The sequence below is a fragment of the Artibeus jamaicensis genome, unplaced genomic scaffold (assembly GCF_021234435.1).
Source record: "Artibeus jamaicensis isolate MK-2021 breed Jamaican fruit bat unplaced genomic scaffold, CSHL_Jam_final contig_64, whole genome shotgun sequence".
NCBI lineage: Eukaryota > Metazoa > Chordata > Mammalia > Chiroptera > Phyllostomidae > Artibeus > Artibeus jamaicensis.
The window spans coordinates 15,971,565-15,985,340 of NW_026521911.1; positions in this window are offsets into that span (position 1 = coordinate 15,971,565).

Genomic DNA, 13,776 nt, shown 5'->3' on the forward strand with positions numbered 1-13,776 from the left:
CTCAAGGGGAGAGCAGCTTGAAGCGGCTGGGCAACTCTCTCCAAGGGAGAGAGAGCACCCCAACCTTTGCCTAGACAGGCTTTTATTGGGATTTTTGCACAGGAGTTCAGGCACAATTTCTTAATCACTGTCAGGCAGTAAATAGTAGATAGTATACAAAAAACCATTAGGGCTTCTTCTAAATCAGGGCCTGTCAGCTAAAAGGCTACAGAACTTTGGGAACATAAACTCACTTTTGGCTCGGGCCCTTATCATTTAACTAGAAGCATTCTCAGCAAAGCAGGTCTCACAGGGTTTCACATATTCCTTCTCAGGCCTAATTACTCAGGGAGCCCTCCATTCCCAGCACAAGGCTGCACCACCCTCTGTCATTGTTCCCAGGCTTAAGTCAGGCAGAGGAGGCAGATAACCAAGGAATTCTCAGAGACTTCTCGCAGACAGACTGAGGACTCAGGCTTGGTCAAAGCTGGGGGGTGAGGGTCCATCACATCCTTTCTCCTTAGCCCTCCAAGTCCTTCCCTGGGACCTCCAAGTGATCATGCCTGTCTCAGGTGGTCCCCCCCTTGGAGAATCTTACCCGACATTGGCTAACTGATCAAGCATTGAAGGCCAGTTATGGAAAAAGGAGCAGAAGCGATACTCCTGCCAGGGAGAGAAGCTTTGTCTCCTTAGTGGCTTATGGTCCGAAGGTCACTCACTCAGCCTTAGTCATGGGAGCTTTCAGCTCCTAAAACCAGGCAGGGCGGTTCCCAATAAGATACCTAGACTTCTCCCACATAATTACCTAACCCCAAGGCAGCAGGAGAGAGTGGCCCAGACCTGACTAATGGTCACATAGTCCAGACCTCTGGCAGGCTAAAGATAACATCTTGACCTAAGTTATGTTTCAGTTTCTGAGCCCTAAAATGGAATAACCCCTTGGCTACTTTTCTGTAAGTCTACACACAGGGACGCCAGAAAACACCTCAGAACTATCCTCAAGGCCTGAAGAAATGATTGATTACCCTGACCTAACCTCCAACCAATGAGCTCCCAGCACAATCTCAAACCCCTAACTCATGGTGTCTTATGATTTTGCCCTGCATAATCTGTAACTGATATAGGAGGCAGTTAGACAAACATGAGCAGAGTAGGAATGACAGGCCAAGTACAGAAGGTCACCAGGATATAAATTCCCAGGTGCCTAGCAAAGGGAAAAACTGAGAAAACACAATTGGAGGTTGGGACCTTGCCCCCAGGGTGACCTTTCCACCCCTAGCATATTGTTGGTCATGCGGTTTAGACCCCTGACCTTTTATATTACTGGTTATGCAGTTGGGACCCTTCTCTGACCTTTTCTCCCCAGGTATGTCACTAGTCATGAGGTAGATCCCCAAGGAGGTGAAATAAGGGAACCAAACAACAGCCTCTTATGACTCCCATACAAGCCCTTGCAAGACTACTCCTTTAGGCCTTAAGCCCTCGAGGCAATGGGGTTTTTGCTCACATCAAATAATCTCAATAACAAAGCCTTGGGTCTGTTGACCACAGAGACAAAGTTTTGGTCGAACTAGAGATACATCCTAGGTCTCTGTCATGTTTCAGTTCCAGGCCCCAGGAAAGCAGCAAGGCCAGGCAGAGAGATGCCCGGGTAGACGTCGTGACCAGCTGTGAGGATTAAAGTTACCCCTGCCCTGGCACTGGCCGATTAGTACAGATCTTGACCCCAAAAGGCCACACCTGGAAAGCTGATGAATATCCTTTCCTAGGACCTTCCCTAAAATTTCTGTCTTTGGAAAACAGATAAAACCCCTTAAGACAAAGGACCCAGTGCCACCTCCCTCTGTCTCTCTCTCAGGCCTACCTCTTTTCTCTTTCCCCTTTCTCCCTTCAGGCGCATGTATACCTTTGGTTTCTTTCTCCTAAATTCCAAGGGCCCTTCTTTTTCCTCTGAAACTTTTTTTCTTGAGTTCACACAGCCCAAGTGGCTCACCCCTACTTCTGTGACTATCTGTATTGCCGCTGGTCAAGGCCAGAAAGGCTCATGGGATTCAGACAGATGGAAGAACATTCATGGAGCCATTGGGGTGTCTGACATGCCTTTATTCAAAGGTGGGCGATCCATGCATGCTGCAAACTGCATGTCCCCCTGCATGTCACTTGTCCCCCCTCTTTCTCCAAGCAGGAAGTCCTAACTCCCCTATATACTAAATATAAGCAAAGCCTGCAGGAAACCAGAATATTTTGAAATACAGTAAGATTCTGTGCATAATGAGCCCACTCAAGGTTATGAGAACACTGCTTATCAGGCCAACTTCCAAGGTTATGGGAAACTGCTTTCATTAGTTGACCAGACACCTAGGTGAGGAAGTCAGGTTGCCTCCATTTACCCTACACTATCTAAATAAACTTTAGCCTATATTTGAGATTTTGGCTCCAAATTTTTAGCCAAACTCAAGGGCCTGGGTCTAACATCCAGTGTCATTCACCAGATAGCTGGTGAAATATTATTTCTGTTTGTGTCTATGAAGGTGTAATCTCAGGAAGAGATTAGCATTGGATTCACTAGGTGGAATAAAGATCTGCCCTCACCAATGTGATTGGAGCAGTAATAGAACAAAAAGATTAAGGGAGGGTGAATTCCCTTTCTTTCCTTTAGCTGGGATGTTCATCTTTTTCTGCCCTCTGATATGGAGCAACAGTTCTCAGGACTTGGGGATCTACACCAGATAGCCCCCCCACCCACCCACACGCCTATCCCTTTTCAGGCCTATGGACTTGGACTAAATTATATCACTGGATTCCCTAGTTCTGCAGCTTGCAAAAAACAGATTGTGAGACCTATTGGGCTCTGTAGGGTAAATGGAGTCAGTCAGGCCTCCCTTATCCAGGTGTCTGGGCAAGTAAGAGAAGCAGTTTTCCCACAACCTTGAGAATGGGCTTGATAAGCAGTATTCCTATAACACTGAGTCAGCTTGCTTGCACAGAATCATGCTGTGTTATACGGTATCTTGGCACCTTGCCAGCTTTGTGCGCATTTAGTACTTAAGGGTGTTGGGACCCCTTGCTGGTACATGTGACTGCTTGGATCATCCCACCCTTGAATAAATGCATGTCAGACATTCCCACGGCTCCATAAATTTTCTTCCGTCTGCCCGAATCACGTATGAACCTGTCTGGCCTTGACAGGCTTCAGCACAGGCTCCATAACTCACTCCTGTACCACATGATATAACTACATCTCTATCTATCTATCTATCTATCTATCTATCTATCTATCTATCTATCTGGGGAGGGAGGAGAAGAGAATATATATATGTTTCCTAGTAGTTCTTTTTTGCTGTAGAATCCTAGTACAGGTGAGTAGTAGACTTTTCTTTGATCATGTGAAGTTTGACTGACTTAATAAACTTCCAGGTGGAGAGCTTACTTGAGTAATTCAGTATTTAATTCTGGATGCAGGGGTGGGTGAAGTCTGAGCTGACAATAAATGAAAAATGGAGGATTCTATCAAGAACATTGATATTTAGTAACACTATCTTCTAAAATAAATCCATTGAATTAAAAATAGTTTATTTTTCACTTCTCTAAAATTCACACTGGTCACTCCTCTAAGCAATGATTCAGGAACTGACAGTCTTTCCATCTTGAGGCCACGCCATCCTCCAAGGCTTCTGATTTCTCTGCCGGATCCCATGCACTCAGCAAATGATTGTAGTGAAAATAGAGACTGGAGGATTGTGTAGGACATTTTTAAGGGCTAGGCTTAGCAGTGACAAATACCACTTCCACAGTTTATTAGCTCTTATCTAGCTTCAAGATAGAACTGAGACTTTTACTTTCTATCTATATGCCTAGGAATCAGGAAAATATGTTTGGTGAATTTCTACCCAGTTTCTGCCAGAGATAAAATTTTAAATCTCTCAAGAGATACTACAGAATAGAGAAAGCACAGGGCCAAAGGAGAGCCTTGACACGTCCCATCATTTAAAGGGGTGGTCCAGAAGGAGCTGGCAAGCAGAATGAGAAGGAATGCCAGTTAGTATGAGAGAAGTAGTATCATGACAGGATAGTAAGAAGCAAAGAAAATTATCGTCCAAGTGAAATGGGGAAACCAAGACCAGAAAATTTAAAAAGGCCAAACAGTTTGAGCAACTTACAGCCAGCTGGTGAATCGCAAGAACTGACCTCCCCCAACCAAGGACACTTGGGAGCAAATGGTTTGTACCTCTCCTCCCTGATCAGAGAATACACAGCTTAAATCACCATCTGGGAACTTCCTTTGAAACGGCTCCTTGCAGTTGGGAAATAGCACAGGTGTTTGGGGAGGAGAGGAAATGCTGAAGCAAATGGAGAGACAGCTTCTACACAAATGGTGTGAGTTTGGGGAGACGCTGTACTACCCCTCTTTCTGCTCCCCAACCCCTTCTTCCCAAGAGAAACAGCATGTCCGTGTGACCCCCTGAGGAATTTTCCCCTCGAAAATTCCCATGTCCCCTCCATATCAACTTGCTTCTGGAAGCCCAGAAGAAGGTGGGTGTTAGGGTTTTACCTGTCACCTTCTCAGATTGCTGGCCTCTTTTATGAATAAAAGTGCAGTTATAATCCAGTTCCTGAACAGCGACAGGCAGCCCCGGCCGCAGATCCGGTTGGCCTCAGGCTTCACTGTGATCTAGTCTAGAAGAGAACGTGTCAAGAGAATAACTTTATCTATGAAATATGCTAAACTCTCTAAGTATTTACACTGTGGCATTTTTTCTTTTAAATGTCCTTGAAAGCAGGTTATTAGAAAAAAACTATTCACAATTTTACTTTGATTTTTATAACCAATATTTGTTTGACTGAAATTAGAATTTTAAATTCTTTCTTAGCTTCTTTAACTTAGTATAGATATCTTATTCTAACCGATTTTAACAATAACTATGACAACTTTTTAATTTTAGTATTCTTTTACAAACTTAGTTAATTAAATACTGTTAAACATATTAAACAGTATGTATACATTTAATTTATTCTATTAATTTTTTGGCACTTCAATTGTCTAACAAACCTCAATACTTAAAAAAAATTACTTCTTACAAGTCTAATAAATTAAATTTATAATTACATGTAATCTTAATTTTTTACAAATTCCAGTTAAACTGCATATAAATACAATAAGTAATTTCAACTTAAGACGCAAAAGATAAACTCAATTACTCAAAATACAATAAGTAATTTCAACTTAAGACACAAAAGATAAACTCAATTACTCAATATACAGGTTATATAAGAGTCAAAGCTAACCAAATAGGCCAAATTCACCCAAATATCAGACATCACATCTTTTGAAATATTAAATATGAAGAGATTTCTTATACTTAATGGATTCAATTAACTATATATTCCTGTGTTTATATCTAAATATTTAAAAGTAAAAATATGCTGCCCTGGATAGTGTGGCTCAGTGGATTGAGTGCCAGACTGCAAACCAAATGGTTACTGGCTCAATTCCCAGTCAGGGCACATGCCTGGGTGTTGGGCTGGGTCTCCAGTAGGGGGCATTCAGGTGGCAACCACACATTGATGTTTCTCTCCCTCTCTTTCTCCTTCTCTTCCCCTCTCTAAAAATAAATAAATAAATAAAATCTTTAAAAGGGGAGGGATTTTGAGGAACAAGTATGAAAGACACAGGGATGAGGACTGGGGGGGAGGAAATGGGAGGGAGGTGGGGAGCATGGGGGTGGGGGGGGCTGAGATGGGAGAAATAGACAAAAAACTATACTTGAAAAATAACTAAATAAAATTTAAAAAAATATTAAAAAAATAAAATAAATAAAATCTTAAAAAAATATTTTTTCATGCAACGAAACATCCATGTCATCACAGCGTCTTTAAGGACACTCCCTTAGATGTTCGAAATTTGCATATTTACCTGAGATACTGACCAGGGATCCTGAAGGGTAATGCCTGTGACACAGTAACTGTATCAACTCACTAAATGGTCTCGCAGGTTTTAGATCCCATGCCAGGGTTTAGATACTACCTAATTGTTTTCACAAGGCTCTGCCACTTTGCTTGGCTAGTAAAATCACTGGATTTGATTTTCTTTAGTCCTTAATATTATTTAAAATATCTTTCTAGATAGGTCTAAATACTTCTGATCTTCATGGAAAAACTACACTTCTTTCATGGTTTTTCTATTTGGTAGGAATAGCTGTTTTATGGGTCTAGATAAGTCTCATGGTTATACAGTTTTACTAAGTTCAGTTATTTCACAGAGAGAGAGGATTGGCCACTACCTTGAGAAGAGAGTTTTCTGTGGAGTGGTTAGGATTACAGAAGAGGTAAAACTGAACAATTCATCTATAATTACATATGTGAGCAACTGAGATAAATTTAAAACCAAGTATGTATGTTTTTAAAGTCACAAGTTTCAACTTCCGCCAAGATGGAGGTTTAGGTGGATGTGACGTGCCTCCTCACACAACCAAGTTTAGGGACAACTAAATATTAGCATCAGAAAACACAACCAGAACACGGAAAACTGAACTTTTCGGAAGTCCGCTAACAACAAATTCTTCAACCCGACCGGTAAGGGGCGAAACCGGCGTCTGGTGAGGAGTTGCAAAGGAGGGCTCGGTCGGACCCGGGCGCGGAATCCAGACACACAAATCCAGACGCACGGGTTTCAAACCCAGGATTGGACCTAGTGAGCGACTGAGCAACCCACCGGGTGAGCAACTGCAGAGGAGACAGTGGGGAGGCAGTGCAGCGAGTTGACTGCGGTTGCCTAATTGCGCGCGAGCGAGGGAGTGGGCGGTTGGACCGGCTGCGGCGGCGATAGAGGGCTCCGCCATTTCCCCCGCTCTGACCACGCCCCCACATACAGCGTCACAACCCAGCGACCTGGGAGTCCAAGGCGCAGTTTCTCACATTTAAAGGGCCAGAACAGACCAAAAATGTCGCAGGAAGACCTCAAAGCCCCAGAGATAAATCTAAGCGACGAAGAAATAGCAAAACTCTCAGACGCACAGTTTAAAACACTGGTCATCAGCTTCCTCACAGATCTGGTTGATTATAGCCACAAATTAGAGAAACATATGAAGGCTAAATTAAGGGAAATGAATGGAATTCCACAGGAAACCCATAGAGATGAAAAGGAAACTGGGACTCAAATCAATGGAGTGGACCAGAAGAAACCAAATAATGGCCAAACAGAAAAGAGTCAAGGAGCAAGAATTCAAAGAAATGAGAAGAGTCTTAGGAACCTCCAGGACATCTTTAAACGCTCCAATATCCGAATTATAGGGGTACCAGAAGGGGGGAAAGACACAACCACCAGTGGAAAAACTATTTGAACAAATAATAAAAGAAAATTTCCCCAATCTGGCAAAGGAAATAGACTTCCAAGAAATCCAAGAAGCCCAGAGAGTACCAAAAAAGTTGGACTCAAGAAGAAACACACCAAGGCATATCATAATTACATTAGCCAAAATTAAAATGAAGGAGAGAATCCTAGAAGCAGCAAGAGCTAAGAAGACAATCACCTACAAAGGAGTCCCCATCAGGCTGTCAGCAGATTTCTCAAAAGAGACCTTACAGGCAAGAAGGGGCTGGAAAGAAATATTCCAAGTCATGAAATCTAAAGACCTACAACCAAGATTGCTCTATCCAGCAAAACTTTCATTTAGAATGGAAGGACAGATAAGGTGCTTCTCAGATAAGACCAAATTCAAGGAGTTCATCATCACCAAGCCCTTATTATATGAAATGTTAAAGAGGCTTATCTAAGAAAAAGAAGTTAAAGAAACATGAACAGTGAAAGAACAAGCTCACAGTTATTAACAACCACACCTAAAACGAAAGCAAACTAAAAGAACAGCTAGATCAGGAGTGGAAATATAGAAATGAAGATCTCAAGGAGGGTTAGCAACAGGGGAGTGGGAGGAGGAGATGGGGGGAGAAGGTACAGAAAATAAGTAGCATAGACAGTAGATAGAAAATAGATGGGGGGCAAGAATAGCATGGGAAATATAGAACCTAAAGGACTCGAGACACATGGACATAAACTAAAGGGGGGTAATGGTGGGGTTGGGGGGGCAGGGTGGAGGGGAATGAAGAGGGGGATAGAACAACTGTAACAGCATAATCAATTTAAAAAAATAAATAAATTATAAATAAATAAATAAATAAATAAAAATAAAAAAAATAAAGTCACAAGTTTCAAAAGATATACTTGTATGTGTAAATCTTTGTCTTCAACATTTGTTGTTTATTTTTATTAGACAAATACCCTAAATGAATCTAAGATTTAGTGTTTCTGAAGGTAAATCTTTATTAATTTGGACCTTTTAGCCTCCTTTAGTTTTTAGAGTTGCTATCTACTATTATTGTTGTAGTAAATATTTAAAGTATGAGCTACATTTTAAGTGCACATAAAGTATTATTTATACTTTACAGTATTATCTATAGGCATAATGTTGTGCAGTGGATACCTAGAGCTCGTTTATCTTGCATAATTGAAATTTTATAGCCCCAAAGCAACTCTCTGGTAACCACCATTCTATCCTTTGCTTCTATGAGTTTTACTATTTAAACACTATATGTAAGTAGAAGCATGCAGTGTTTTCCCTTCTGCGACTAGCTTATTTCACTCAGCATAATGTCCTCGCAGTTCATCTTGATCTTGTGTGTCACATATAGCAGGACTTCTTTTTAAAAGATACACAATATTCTGTGTATGTAAGTACCACATTGGGATGGAAATTTAGCTTGTTCCCATATCCTAGCTATTGTGACCAAGGCTGCAATGAACCTGGAGTTCTAAGGTGTCTGAGATTCTGCTTTCAATTCTTTGAGATAAATACCCAGAAGTGGAACTGCTGAATCAGTTATGCAGTGCTTCTTTTTAAGTTTTTGAAGAACTTTCACCCTGTCTTCCATAGAGGCTGTACCATTTTGCATTGCCACCAACAGTATACAAGGGTTCCAATAATTTTTTTTTAAGTAAAGAACAACAGAGATTCCAGCTTTCAGTTTCTAGTTGAAAGTAAACAATGAATGAAATATGTCTCCAATTCATATTGCCCACTCCCCCAAGCAAGTGTCATTTTAATTGAAATTTCAGTTTACTGTTCCCCAGATTCTTTCAAGAGCTTTGAAGAAGATATTACTTTAGAAACATGCTAACTCAATTCCCTTCAGTTTAGTTCTTAATAGTATATTTTTCTCAGAATTCCAAATAGGGACCTTCAAAACTATGACCTTTACTTACATTTCTGCCCATTCATCCCTGGCTGAGTACTTACTTTTATATTCCAAACAAATTGCAACCATTTTCACTTTACCCTTCACAAATCATATCCATCTTGCTTGTTAGCATACTAAAAGGACTAAAATTCTGTGATTATTCTACTATGTGTGGAATAAAAAGGCCCTTTCTTCTTTACCATGCCTTTTCATTTTTAAGTTCTTAAGAGTCACTCTTTCCTTTTAAATGTTTATTCATAACAAAATTTCCAGTGCTGCTTTTCCAGGACACATTTCATCTTTGACTCATCCAACATGTTAAGTTTTGCTCTGTCTGGTGTGGCTCAGTGGATTGAGCACCAGCCTGTGAACTGAAAGGTTGCCTGTTCAGTTCCCAGTCACGGCGCATGCCTGGGTTTGCAGGGCAGGTTCCCAGTTGGAGGAGCAAGAGAGGCAATGCATTGATGTTTCTCTCCCTGTCATTCTCCCTCCCTTCCCCTTCTCTGAAAATAAATTTTAAAATCTTTCAAAAAAACATATTACATTTTTATAAAAATCAGACAACACATAGAAATTTTTGGTAATCTTAGAAATGAAAATTCTATTTTTCACATATATTATTTAAAATATTTTACAACAAAGCTAATAAAATATAAAGGCGATAACTTATGTACTGATATAAAAGTTTACATAATTGAGTAAACCAAAAAATTAAAATTTTTTGGCATAACTATATATAAAAATGTCTACAAAACAAAAAAAAGCAGAATTCACAGTTAAAAATTGCAAAACGCACTTGCATGGTCACTCTAAAAACATAGAAATCCAAATGTGCAGCAAACATGGGAAAATCTGCCACATTTTATTAGTCATAAGAAAAATAAAATTTAGTTAGCAAGGATGTGAAGGAACTGGAATTTCACAAACACTGCTGGTAAGAGTGGTACATAAAAAGTAGATCCATGTTCTAAAACTAAACATAAATATACCCGTGACTTCCAGATAAATACCCATAGAAATAAATACATATGATCTCCAAGAGATATGCACAAGAATCTTCACCAAAGCACAATTTCTAGCAGCTGAGACATGGAAACAATCTAGATGTATATCAAGAAGAAAATATATAAATATTAATAAATTATAGCATATTTGCACAATTGTTCATAGTACTGAGAACAAATGAATTACTGCTGCATATAAAAATATGGTCCAGTGGTATTAGGAAGCCTGCCCCTACCAGGTTATAAGAAGGAATTATGGGCATCTCTTTCCAACTGCACATTCAGTTACATCATGTTGTTAGTTTGAAATCTGCCACAGTGGGAGTACTCAAATCATGGAAGTCAGGAAGTGCTATAAATGAGGGCTTTTCCCCTCCTTGCCAGAGGTAATTTACTAGCACACCACTAAAGGTATCTCACAAACATAGTTCTGAGTGAAAGAAACTAAAAACAAATATACATATATATGTATATATTACATATATACATATATATACATGTATATACATATATATGCATATTGTTAATATAACAATATAGCCATTATTAATATAACAAGAACAGTTTGTACTACATTGATATAACCTGGCAGCCAAGGTGAGTGGACTGGAATGCTCATGTGTGAACAATGATGACTTCACTGTACTAGTCAGTGGGGGTGGTAGATGCCATTGAATGAGTGTGTGTACTGTGTGGCCATTGCATTCAAAATGACTGAGCAAATAGAGCAACGAATCTGCATATTTTGCATTAAGCTTGAACATTCTTCCATGGAAACTATTCAGATGATTCAGAAGGTTTTCTGGGATGATGCAGTGAGTACAGTGCAAATAAAAGCATGGCACGAATGCTTCAAAGATAGTTGAGAATGTGTTGAAAGTAATCCACATTCTGGAAGGCCTGCAATTAGAACACTTGAAAATGTTACACGTATATGGGCTGCAATCAACCAAAACTGGTGACTGTCAGTGTGAAAACTAGAAGCTGATTGGGGATTCCAAAAACTACTGTGTCCAAGATTTTAATGCAGGATCTTGGCACAAAACATGTGGCAAAATTCATTCCATGGCTTCTGCTACCACAGCAGAAGGAACATCGTGCTGCAGTTGTTAATGACGATTCAAATCATTACCAATGAGCCAGATTTCCTTAAGAAGGTGATAACCAGAGGTGAATTGTGGTTCTATGGCTATGATCCAGAAATGAAGCCCCAGTCATCCTAATGGAAGTTGCCTAATTCTCTACACCCAAAGAAGGCACAGCAAATTCACAGCAAGATCAAGCCCATGTTATGTGTTGTTTTTTTTTTAATTGGAAAGGTGTTGTCTATCACCAGTATTCTCCTCCAGGCCAAACACTTAATCAGGAGCACCACCTCAATGTTCTTCCTCAGTTAGGAGATAAAAAGGGCCATAGCTATGGGTAACTAGTGACTGGCATCTTCATCACGACTTTACACCAACTCATGAATCATGCCTCCTGCAGAGTCTTTTGGCAAAACATTTAATCATCCAGGTAACTCAGCCCCTGCTGCAGCCCAGATTTGGCACCCTGAGATTTCTGGCTTTTCCCAAAACTAAAATCACCTTTGCAAGGGAAGAGATTTCAGACCATTGGTGAGATTCAGGAAAATACAACATGGCAGCCAATGGGGATTCCAACAAAGTATTTTGCACAGTGCTTTTGAACAGTGCAAGAGATGCTGGGAGAACTGTGTGAAGTCCCAAGGTGCCTACTTTTAAAGGGACTGAGGCAACATTGCCTTATGTATAATGTTTTTTGTATCTTGTATCTTCCTCAATGTCTCTATTTTTCATAGAGCATGGCTGGATATGTTCTGGACAGACCTCGTGTAATATATAATTCCATGTATAGAAATTTCAAAAATAGATAACACTAAACATTGGTGTTAGAAATCAGAAAAGGGAAATCGTAGGGATCCTTTATTGTGAATGGTAGTGAAGTAAAGAAGACTGAGGAGGCCTCTGGAGTTTGTGGTGATATTTTGTTTCTCAAACTTGATGTTGAATTACCAGTGTTTTTTCTTGGTAAAAATTTATCTGGTTGTACAGTTATGACTTGTGCACTTTTCTGAATGTATGCACACATTGATTAAAGCTTTCCTAAAATTAAAAGCATAGCATGGTCTCATTTTATATTTTTTAAGTATTGTATGTACTTTAGATGAATATACCCCTGGAGAGTGATACAGTGTGGCAAGGGAGAAAGGGAAGTAAAACTTTACTTGAGCTTCTTACTTCCTACACTTCTGTATACATTTATTACAATAATAAGTTTTATTTTAGTAATAAAAATTCACAGCAAAACCACTGCATTTTACTTAGAGATTAGACATTGTTTTTTCTATGAAAAATGTCCTTTTACTATCCCATCCCATCATTAGATTGGAAAGAGCATAAATTTTTTATTTCTCAAAATTCCGAATTAAAAAAAAAAACTTGTCTGCAAAGATTTTCCTGGTGTAGGTCAAGTTAACATAAGGAGAATGGGAATAAATAGAATTTAAATAAATCATTAAGAAATATTCCCATTTATGCCTCTACCTAACTGTTCAAATCATTTTTCTTAATTTATAATTTATGTATAAAAATGTGCACAGATTTTAAAAATATAGCCCTAAGAGTTCGACAAGTGTGTATGCCCATATAACCACCCTACAATCTGAAAAGATTAAAAATTCAAAATATGTATGTATATATATACATATACATACATACATATATATATATGTATGTAATAACTTAGACAAGTTAGAATCCTTTTCTTCCTGCATGTGTCATTTAGTGTATAATTTAGAGTTCAGGAGTGCCGTGTTTATACTTTAAGTAGAATTCAGGAAGTATTAAAGTATTTTTTTCCTTGAGGAAGTATTTTTAAAAAATACACATGTATTCAAGTCTGGGAATAAAAATAGCTAAAATAATTTATATTGTTTTCTTTTGAACAGATTCCAGAGATGAGTATAATACTCATTAATTTAGTTCATATCTGTATAAAAACAGGTTCATCTTATCCTCATTGCCATTTCTACTGTCATGATTGCTTTCTACTTGGGAAAGAAATATTAGTATTGTGCAAAGAATATCTAATTTTTATTATTTGGAATATATTTATGGACTGCTTTTATACAAGTAAGTTTTCTTTAACTTTATGTTACCATAATGATAATGTATTGGTTTTAAACAGAGGAGATTTCTGGGTACATTTATGAGTGTCTACTTAAAATGATCTGATCAAATAAGATAATGATTTTATATAAATTTTTTGGAAATATGGAATGACTATGTTTGTCACTCATTCAGTTATCTAAATGCCAGACTTCTTTGCTAAACTTTTTAAATCACTATGTGCAAATAGAACTTTTGTTATTCCTATTTTGTAGATGAGTAAATAGAATTAGCAAAACTAAGTAAGATACATGAAAATATATGACAGGAAAATTAATGGAGAATGCTGTTAAAGGGAGCTTAAAATGTAGAAAGCCTGCAGCGCTTTGTTTAAAAACTTAGAATCATTATATAGCTCACTGGAATCCATATAC